At 46.6% G+C, this 11,456-nt stretch overlaps 1 pseudogene; it reads left to right on the top strand.

Annotated features, from left to right (window-relative positions):
- The first annotated feature begins 478 nt into the window (after positions 1 to 478).
- Positions 479 to 3,551, top strand: LOC122235849 (annotated as a pseudogene).
- Positions 3,552 to 11,456: the final 7,905 nt, after the last annotated feature.

Here is an 11,456-nt window from a genome sequence, read left to right as displayed (position 1 = left end):
TAAGTGCAGTCCAACCTCCCCCAGAAATGTAAGTCTTCCCCCGTCAGTGAGGAATTCTCTGTTCATCACAGTGAGGTCCTCTCTCACATGGATCCTCTCCATCCCCCAAGAGGTGAGGTCATTTTCATGATTAGACCCCTACCTTCCCAATTAGGGGAAGGTGACCTTCAAATTCATCTGGTTGATTTTGTTTTTTAGCACAAGCAGTGAGAAGTAGAGATGTGAATGAGCTAGCATGGGGTGAGACATGAAGGATGTCCATGGGGAGTGTCCCAAGGGCATGAGGGACAGGGTGACAGCAGACTCCAGGGTGGGTGCTGGGGAACTGTGTGTTTTCATGGGTTACTGTCTGGATGAGGAGAAAAGGCGCGAGAGGTAGGGTCCCTTTTCCATGCCACACAAGACTTGGTCCCCAGCACCTGAGTTAGGACCTCGGGAAACAGAATGGAGGCTGACAGGGAGAAGCTGGAAGCGGGAGAGGAGGGTCAGACCCAGAGAGGAAGTGAGAGTCTGAGTAGGTGTCCAGGGTTGAGGGTGGAGTCCATCTGCATTGTCGGGGAGACTCAGGCCAGGCGTGTGTGTTGAGAAGGAAGTCAGAAGAGAGGGGCTGCGTGTGGGGAGGTTTGTGAGAACAGACGCCAAAGACCCACTTTCGGAGAGAAAGAAAGAACATCTGCACATAAGATGCTGTTGTTGCAACTGGTGTTGCTCACGGTTCTTGTCCCAGGTGGTGACACTGATGATGGTGAGGACTCTGGGCACGCCCTGTGGGAGCACAAGCATGCACGCTTACATATGCATACCTGTGTGTGCTCATGTGAGTCATGTGTGTTTGCGTGTGTGCACATGTGTGTCTGCATGGGTACACATGTTTGTGATGTGTGTACCTGTGCTTGTGCGTCTGCATGCAAGTGTTAGTAGGTATGAGCATGTGCATATAGGTGCCTGTTTGCATGTCTCTGTGTGTCCGTACGGCTCTTTGCATACGTGTCTATGTTTGTGCATACACATGCAACTCTGAGTGTGTGTGTGTACATATGTGCATTTATCTGTGTGTGTGTGTGCGTGTGTGCACTTGTGGTGTGGGTTCCCAAGCACATTCCTGGGGAGTGAGGGATGTCAGCCTTGTTTGTTCCTGAACATCCCTGATCCCATTTCTGAAGGATGGGGATGAAGCTTGGGGCTCCGGGGCAGCACATGTCTCCTGAGAGAATTACGGCTCCCTGTCCTCTAGATTTTCGGGCCCCTCCCTGGCAACTTTCTTTGGCATTCTCTCTCCTTCCCAATGTCTATCTGTTCTTCTGGCACAGACTTCCAAGAGCCAATCTCTTTTCGAACCATCCTGACAACATCCTTTTGCAACCGTTCCTGGACACAGAATCAGGGCTCAGCTTGGCTGGATGAACTGCAGACTCGTGGCTGGGCCAGCAAGACGGGCGCTTTCATTTTTCTGTGGCCGTGGTCCAGGGGCAACTTCAGCAATGAGGAGCTAATGGAACAAGAAAAGTCATTTCACACATTCTCCACGAGATTTCCTCTGATATTTCAGGAGCATGCCAGTCAATGGCAGCTTGAATGTGAGCTCGGGTCCCTCAGGACAGGTGGGATGGAGGTGGCCTGTGTGTGTCACCATGAATTCCTTCTTCCTCCAGGAAAGAGCCTCCCCTGGCTGCTGAACCTCTCGACTCCCCATCATAAAACAGAATCACACCCCTGTGTTCAGGAGGCAGAAGCCAGACCCCGAACTTGAAAAGCTTCACGCCTTCTGCTATTTCCCCTCCTCTCCTTGACACCAGGCTGTGTTCTCCTGTCTCTCACCAGAGTCTCCCATGACCACCCCATTCCCTGGCCTCCGGCCAGAGACTCTCCTCTTCCTCACTCTGTGACTGATCCTTGAAATGTGCTTTTCTCCCCATTCAGTCCCATCAGAGACGTTTGTCTGTCTACGTGTTCCCTCTGCCTGCTGCCTTCCCCTCACCCTTGACGATTTCATCACAGCTCCCCTGTGGAGCCCTTCCTTGTTCTCTGCCCACATCCTTCCTGCTTCTCCAGCATGTGCTCCTTTCTCAGTAATTTACCTTTCTTCTGCCTCCAGCGACCACCACTTCCCCTCTGTCTGAGTCTCCACTCAAACCAAACTTTGTTCCATTCTGTCCAAAGCCCTCAACTTCTCCTCTGCTTCCTCTGTCCTTTGCTTCCACTCATCTCCTTTCATCTGTTTCCCTCTCCATTTCCTGTAACTCACATTCTCTCTTCCCAGATCCCTTTCAGGTACAGCTGGCAGGAGGCTGCGATTCTCACTTTGGAGGAGCATCAACAGGCTTCATGCAGATTGCGTATAAAGGGTCAGATCTCGTGAGCTTCCAGAACACGTCATGGTGGCCATCTCCAAAGGGAGGAAGGAAAGAGAGCTCAGCAGGTCTCCAAACTATTCAATCAGTACCATGTGGTCAACTTATGAATACAAGCAAATATTAATGACATCTGCCCCCGTTTCCTCTTGGGTCTTCTTGAGGCAGGGAAGGCAGACCTTCAACGACAAGGTCAGTCCTGCTCCCTCTCTCCAAGCATTATCTCTCCGTGCACTCATAAATTTGCACCATATTCTCAAATTTGGTGGAGTAGGGGCCAAGAGAGTCAGAGGATGATGGTGACAGGTTCCTAGAGGTGAAAAGATGTGTATTTCTAATGTGATGTGAAGACGTACCCTCTCAGTCTGAGAATGCCTGTCCTGTCTCTGCAGTGAGGCCAGAGGCCTGGCTGTCCACTGGCTCCAGTCCGGGGCCTGGCCATCTGCTCCTTGTGTGCCACATCTCTGGCTTCTACCCAAAGCCAGTGTGGGTGACGTGGATGCGGGGTGACCAGGAGCAACAGGGCACCCGCCGAGGTGACCTCTTGCCCCATGCTGACGGGACATGGTATCTTCAGATGTCCTTGGACGTGGAAGCCAGAGAGGCAGGTGGCCTGTCTTGCCGAGTGAGACACAGCAGTCTAGGAGGCCAGGACATGGTCCTCTACTGGGGTGAGAAAGGGTAGGGGTCTAGCTGGGAAAGGGGGTGGGTGGTCCTGAAGCAGAGCAGGAGAGTGAGATGAAACATTTGGGATTCTCGGGACTGCAGATCATAAAGGACATAAAATTAATAACGCAAGAAATGGAGAGCTGAAGGTGAGGATCCTACAGACGTGGGAGGAAGCAGAGTGTTTGGTGAAGTGTCCACCTCTGATCAGGGATGGGAAACAAGAAGGAGGAAGGGTGGTTGGTGAGGCAGAGGGTGACAGGAGCAAAAAGGACCAGGTAGGTGCAGGTCAACCCGGGGTGGATGGGAATTGACACCGTCTGCACCAAACCCACAGAGCAGCACCACCCGGTGGGCTTGGTCTTCCTGGTGGTGATCGTGCCCCTGGTGCTTCTGGCAGGTCTTGTGTTCTGGCTCTGGAAGCGTCGGTAAGTCTGGAACCACCTTCCTGCTCTTTCCCATGCATCTCCTTACCTTCCTCTCTGTCCTCAGCCCTCTTCCTCCCCGTGCCCCTCTCCCTGCTGTCCTCACCTACACCCGCTGCAGAGCAATTTCCAATTTGATCTTCCCAGGAAAACACACTGGAGACATCGGTTCACTGGCCTCCCTTTAGAGCAAGATCCCGGCAGCCCAGGAGTCAGGACATACTTAAACCCAGCTCAGTGGTGATGGATTTGCAAGTCTCTGTGTGCAACTTTTGTCTTTTCTCTCTGCTCGATGATGGGTTGTCAAGATGAGTTAAGTGTAATTTAGCAGGATTTCTTGTTCTGACCTGATGCTGGGGCTTAAATCTCTAATTTATCTCAGAGTAAAATGAAGTCTGAGTACCTCCATGGGTCACAGGCATCTGTGTCACTTCCTCCAGGGAGCCTTCCCTGATCCACAAGAGGAAGCAGTCTCTGCCTGGTGTGAATTTCTGCCACTTTAACCTGCACTGTGGGTAATCTGCACCTCACTTCCCATCCTTTTTGCCCCAGATTTACATCCTTTTTCCCTTCCAATTCCTAGGTCTCTTGAGTGCAAAGCCCGTGTCTTTTTAATATTTGCATCCTTGACAAGGAGTCTCACCTGCATGGAATATGTCCTCAATAAAAGTCTGTGTTGAATTGATGCCATTTTCATAGTTTTTTCTTCTTTCGCCTCCTGTCGTGTTTGTAGTACAACAAACGCACGACGTAGTACGACTACGTGTTTGTAGTTGAGACGTTTGATGTTCTTCTTGTTAAAAGTCTTTTCACTTTGTCTGGAGACTTGATACTGTTATGGTTCCTTGGTAACATCCCCGAGCCTCTGAGGAGAATACAATTTTGTCTGTGGATATTTCTATTATTTAAACACAGACACCTGTTGGAGTGGACCTGTTGTGGATGAAAGGAGGAGGGCAGATGCAGGTCCTGGCTGTTTGAGTGGCTCAGGAACAGCAGCAGAGCTGTCACCTTGGGGCTTGTTGGCAATATAGGGGCTTGGCCTCAGCTGAGGTTCACTGCATCACAATTTCCATTTTAGCAAAACCAGCAGGGGATTCACAGGTGCATAAATGTGGTGCCTGAGAGGTAGCAGTGTGAGTGCGTCCCTGGAGGGAAACGAGTGGGTCCAGAAAAGCCAGGAAGAGTGTTGTGCTCAGGAATGAACGGGAATCTGGCAGGGAGAGGGCATACAGAGCATCCTCACATTCGTGGCTGCTGTGTCACAGTCCCTGAGGACATGGAGTCAGCCACATGAGCCGTTGCTCCTGGGGGAAATACAGGGTTCCGATCTTTGAAACCTCTGCTCACAACACTTGCCCACTGATACACACATAGCCTTGTTTCATGTGTCTTTTTGTTTTAAGACAGTATATATATACTGTATATATATATATATATATATATATATATATATATATATATATACGTTTTTCCCCCAAATAATATTGTATGCTCTATTTCCCTATAGTGAAATACCAGCTCAGAAGTGTGTGACATTTCCAGGCCTGGTTTTGTCATCGCCAGAGTCTTCATCTTTCAACCTCACAACTATGCTGCCCACGATGCTTTTAGAAACAAACAAACTAGAAATCATCATCTTCTGAATCCTTGTATTTAGCTCTTTACCCCCTTTTTTGTGGCATCATCATAGCATTCTAGATGTTACTCTAGCGCTTTCTGAGTCAGCTCCACATAGACATCAGGAATTTCCTTTTCCTTTTCCTGGATTTACCGCATTGTTGATCATTACCACTGAACTCAAAGGCACAGGAGTCTGCATCGCGAGCCTGAGCAGGACGTACCTGCACAGGAGTTTTGTCAGTGAGGCTCATCTCACCTTCTTGTGCTTAGGAACACCAGTCAGCCCTGCAACTCTGGGCTTCAGGGCCTTTTGAAACACCGAAATCGCCAGGAAAGTGCATGTAAATGCGGAAAATGTGGCACCAAATAGACTATGAAAAGGACACGTGTTTACAGTGTGGGACTTACCATGGAAATGCAGAGCAGCAACTCGTTCAGCCTCACAGGACACATGCGATGGGTGACACATGTCAGAGCACTCGCCCTGCCATTCGTTATGAGTAGCAGTGAGCTGGTGGGTCTGGGGGTTACAAATCAATGTCACTAGGTGTGTCCATTAGCACAGACAGCCTCCGTAGATATTGAAGATGGATCTTTGTGACTGATTGTTTCAATGGCAGTGCTAGTGCAGATGTCCATGGTTGGACTTCAGTTACTCTAGTGTTTTAACTACCTGCACAAATCATTCTCAAGCCCCGATCATGCAGAAGGGACATTTTGGGTGGAAAGTAGCCAGGGAAGAAAAGATCATCACTGTATTTGGAGCTTAAAAGTTTTGCTTTCCTATTTGATTATGGTTTTCATTGTTGTTTCTATCCGCTTCCCTAGTATAGCAGCTTATTTCGATTCAACTTGAGAAAATGCACAAGTTCTAATTTGTTAAGGGCTTAAAGAAAGGGCTCAGGGCAGGAGAACATCCAGAGGGACCAAGTGCAGGCTCTCACTGCTGCTCATGTGGACCTTCTGGAAAATTTAGTTGAGGTGGAAGAGGTGGCAAAGATGAAAAATACAGGATGGGGGCAAATCACAGGACTTCTCTCTTCTCATTTGAATTAGACTAGTTACTTCTTCTCTTTGTTCTTGTCCACTTTGTTACCCTCACATGGCCACCATGTGGTTTTTTGTTGGTTGACACTATCCTCATTCACAGCCCTGGCTACGATCTCCTCGAGTCAATTAGGAGAAAGCACCCTTGCCAATGTGACAGGTTGAAGGATGGACAGGAAACATTGAGTTCAGCTAAATCATCAGAGAGATGCCAGTTGTCTTCATTCAGAGTGATGGTTCAGAGCCAGGCACTGGCTCTAGGTGACCAAGTCACTAGAAGACAGATTCTTACAGTTGATCAGGGGAAAGAGATCCTCTTTTTTTGTCCTGGACAGTAACATCTGGGAATCAAGCTTGAAACAATTAAAATTATTTGCAACACCAGAGAGGCAAGGATGAGGAAGAAACCTGTACGCAAAAGACAGAGAAATTTTATACATGAAAATTTCCCAGAGAGTACATCCAGAGTGTTCTCACTATGGGGAAGATAAAGAAAAGAAAAGAAAAAGAAAGAGGATGGTTAGGGAAGAGGAACTAAGATCTTAGGGTGTTACATATGCACCCGACTTCTAATGGATCCCCAGTATCTAAGACAGGGCTTGCAAGTGATAGGAGCTCAATGAGTATTTGTGAATGATTGAATAATTTGGTCCAGGCATAGAATTATTCCTAAAAATTATGGAGATATCAACATAAATTTTTGTAAGCTTAAGAAAGCATTAGTTGTAATCATACTTGATGAAATGAGAATCTTACACATTTTTCTTTAGAATAAGCCATATGCTAATAATCATGAAGTTCACACAAAAGATCCTAGTGCAAATCTCCCATTACTTGTAATAAGAAACTATGAGAATTTGTAACGCACGGAGTTAATAGAGTGTTCTGGAATGGTGTTCCCAGATTCTCTTCTTAGTATTCCTGCTAGAATGTTCCGTGGTTGTCTTATCATGAACTGGCCTCTGCTAGACATGCTGAACTACTTTATGGTGTCCTAGAGTGTTTACAGGCTCTTCAATATTTCTTGGTGCTTTATATCATCTGGATAATGTGTTTGGGCTATGTGTCTTGTTATTTCTTCGTTGACCAGTAAATGGATATAATCTCAGGCTAATGTAAGGAGGAAAATAGTTGTGGGGAAAGTTTTCATTGTAACATAGAGAGAAAAAAACTCATTCCAAAGACTCAAGATTTTGAAAAGCTGCATGATCAAAATCACTTGTTGAAGCCATTATCACCAGGGAGCATAAAGAAAGCTGACAGGCAGCAATCAGCAACCCCTTCCCCCCCCCACCAACTTACAGGTGGGATATGTGTGACATTCCTCAGGCACCCCTGGCTGCCCAAGAACAAAGGAAAGGGGGAAAACAAATGGTTAACTGATAAGATCACAGTCCTGTAGGACATGAATCTCCATCAGTTTACAAATATCTTAGTGAGTTGCAAGAAAAAGGCAGTCTTATCAATAGCCTCATCTCCAGAAACCTATAGACTCAGTTTCTTGGAGCCCCAACATCACCCTTCATAGTGATAAGGGGAACAAAGGCAAGAAGGAAATGGCAGGTGAAATTAAATTTCCTTTATGACCTACAGCCCATTGACAAATACTTGGGGCAGGCAGAGTAAAACATTTCTCCAGGAATTGCCTACTGTCTTAATGCTAATTCTTTGCTAGAAGGAAAACAACCTAAGCTTGCCAATAGCTAGGCCTCCAGTATCCTGTGAGTTGTTTTTTAGCATATGACAATCTCATTGGAAACATCCCCTCCACTTTATCTCCCCCAGCTCCCAAATATATAACCAGTCTCTCCACAGGGTCTGGGGCAGCTTTTCCTGCCCATGAGTCCTGTACCCCTACTTTAATGAAATCACCTTTTTGCACCAAAGACGTCTTCAAGAATTCTTTGTTGGCTGTTGGCTCTGAACCCCACAAACACCTCATCATTGCCCCAAAGCCTCATCACATTACAGAGCTGAGGATCAGGGCAGCTTGTTAACGCAAAATCTAGGGAAATACAGATGCCTCCAAGGAAATATGGCATGCAAACCCTTGCTTACATAGGACAGATGCCAGTCTCTATAAACCAGAAAGATTACTTCAGCTATAAGTGTTAACAAATGACTGAAGGCTAGCATGAGTCCCAGAAATTTGCTGTATCCCTAGGCTTTTCCCATCGACCTGGCCAGGGGCTCCTGACAGACTGGCATCCAGGATACCAGATTCTTTCTGGTGGTACAAGCCTGAGGTCTGACAGCAGCTCCCTCCTGAGAGGGGCAGGAAGGCCACCATCCCCCACACAGAAAGGAGTCTTCATTGGGTGTGGGAAGGGCAGAGAGCCCCACTACCTCAGGGCACAGCGAGCCACTCTGCAGCTGAGGGGAGGGGCAGTGGGGGAAGGGACAGGAACACACCTTGTCCCAGACTAAGAGGTTCCATCTGCTGAGGCGAAGGCCCAGTCTCCAAACTGAAACACGAAGCACCTGGCTGAGGAGGGGACTGGACCAGAGCAGAGGTAGTGACCTCCTCTCTGTCCCAAGCAGACCAGCCAGCAGGGAACCAAGGGCAGCTCCTGCTGGTGGGGGAAGAAGACAATGAAGATACGTGCCCTTGAGCCACATCCTGTTAGAAAAAGAAAATCGTAGACCCAAAATGATGTCATCAGCTGAGTTCCCTCCCTGGGGCTTCATACCCCTCTAACTAATTTCAGTGACCCCAGAAATGTAGCCTAAATGAGTCAGGCAGGAAATTTTTCTTTCCATCAGTACCACTAAATCTGTCACCTGGCACCTCTCCAACCCCCTAAGGAAGACAAGGTCATGCGCAGGATAAGACTCCTTGCTCTTCCCACAAGAAAACAGGCCTGAATCCTGGAACAACCCTTCTCCTTTGCTACCAGCCCCCTGGCCCCACCCTCCCTCTGTGGAAACCTTCCATTTGTACAACTTCTGAAAGTGCGTACCTGTGTGCTAGCTGGGGTGATGCGCGATTCATGGGTCATTTAATAAAGAAATTATTGCTCAAATGTATGAAGTTAAATTTTCTTATTTAACAGTTTTGATGTTTGCCTCTGGAAGATGAATGTAGACATCAAAGAATAAAAAGCTTAAAGGATGAGATTATTCATTATATGTTAAGTATCTGGACACACAGCTGCCTCTCATACATTTTGGAACCACTCTCCGAGAACATGTTTCCCATACAAATAGAAAAAGCTGAGTAAGTCATGAATGAATGAATGAATGAATGAATGATAGAATGTATGAAAGAATGAATAAATGAATGAATAGACGTATTGTGTTCAAAAGAAATCCATAGAAAATTTCCTGCATTTTGAGTATTTCACTGCCATTGCCATGACATTTCCTGGTTTATTAAAGGCTGATACAGCTTGTCCTTTCATGGCTAGGAAAACCCTGGAAGAAATTTTTACCAGTCACTTATCCAGCAGCTGAACCAGCACTCTATTCCTGATCAGTGGTTTGTTAGAAACCCACGAAAACACCCAGGATAGGGATTGATCCAGATGTCAGTGTCAATAAGACAGGGTAAGAGTGGGACAGGTGAGGACACGTGAAGAAAAAGGCAAGCAGGTAAGAAAAGGAATAGGGGAATATTTTAAAGAAAGGAAGAGAGAAGTGTGGAGGAACATTGTAAAGAAGACGCACATTAGCCCAGCATTCCCAGGGGCCACATCCACGTCCATCAGAGGGGAGCTTCCAGTCACAAAGGACAGAAAACTGCCTTGCTGGGCTGAGGCATGCAGGGAATGTATTGGCTGGTGGAACTGGGGGGGGGGTGCAAATCATTGGGGCTCCAGTCCCTTCTGTGGGTCTGTGTGTCTGCCTTCACTTTTCTGATGCTTTTGTTTCGTTGTTGCTGCTGCTTTTTGCTTCACTGGAGTATGATGACAAATGAAAATTGTACCTTTGTACAGTGTGCAGCTTTCCAACCACCCAGGGAGGAAGGCTGGGAGGCCCCACTGGCCACATGGGCCTTCGCCAGGTCTGGCAGGTGCAGCACAGCCTGCAATGTGACAAGAACAAAAGTCCTCCTGATGAAAGTCTTCCAACAACTACTCCGAGAGGACGGCCTGAAGAACGTCGGGGGCCCAGTGCACACGGCATGCAGGGAGCTACAGGTGACGCTCAGGTCCTGAGCTGTGGAGCCTCCAGTTTGACATGCAGCATTCTGACCGAAAATGAAGCATTGGTCAAGGAAATTGAATCGAGACAAATTGTGGAAAATAATATTTTATGTAGCATTCATCACCTGTTTGAATGCATTGAACTGCTGTGCAATAAACTCTGTTGTCTTTTGAAAACATAAAAGGAACTAACTGCTTGATGGTTTAGTGTATGTGGACATGGTGACATCAGGCCCACAACTAAGCTAGTTAACATGGCTATCACCTCACATCCCGACCCTTTTCTTTTTTTCCTCTTTTTAACAAAGTTTTAATTTAAATTTCTGTTAGGTAGCATATAGGGTAATGTTACTTTCAGGGGTAGAATTTAGCAATTTCATCACCGACATACAACATCACCACAATGCCCATCACCCATTTCACCCATCCCCCACCCAATCCCCTCCAGGAACCCTCAGTCTGTTCTCTGTAGGTAAGGGTCTGGTTCATGGTTTGCCTCCCTCTTTGATTCTCCTATACTTATCTGTTTAGTTTCTTCAATTCCTCATGTGAGTGAATAAAAATGGTATTTGTGTTTCTCTCACTGACTTATTTTGCTGAGCATAATACACTCTAGCTCCATCCATGGAACTGTAAACATCAAGATATCGTTATTTTATGGCTGAATGACATTCCATTGTGTGTAGATACCAAGTTCCATTCACCAGTCAATGGACATTGGGCTCTTTCCATTATTTGGCTATTGTTGATGGTACTGCTATAAACATCAGAGTGCATGTACCACTTCAAATCAGTGTTTTTGTAGCCTTTGGGTAAAGACCTAGTAGTGACATTGCTGAGTCATAGGTGGTTCTATTTTAACTTTCTGAGGAAGCTCCACACTGTTTCCCAGAGTGCCTGCACCAGTTTGCATTCCCAGGAACAGTGTGAGGTATTCCCCTTTCTTCACATCCTCTTCATCACCTGTTGTTTCTTGTGTTGTTAATTTAGCGATTCTGACCGGTGTGATCTGATGGCTCATTGTAGCTTTGATTTGTGTTTGCCTGATGATAAATAATGATGACCATCCTTTCATGTGTCTGTATCCATTTGCATGTGTTCTCTGGAAAAATGTCTTTTCATGACTTCTGCCCATGTCTTAATGGAATTATTAGCTTCTTTTGGGGGTACTGAGTTTGATAAGTTTGTTATAGATTTTG

Source organism: Panthera tigris, chromosome F3 (assembly GCF_018350195.1).
Source record: "Panthera tigris isolate Pti1 chromosome F3, P.tigris_Pti1_mat1.1, whole genome shotgun sequence".
Lineage (NCBI taxonomy): Eukaryota > Metazoa > Chordata > Mammalia > Carnivora > Felidae > Panthera > Panthera tigris.
The sequence above is the reverse complement of the archived record's forward strand: the minus strand, read 5'-3'. Positions and strand labels throughout refer to the sequence as shown.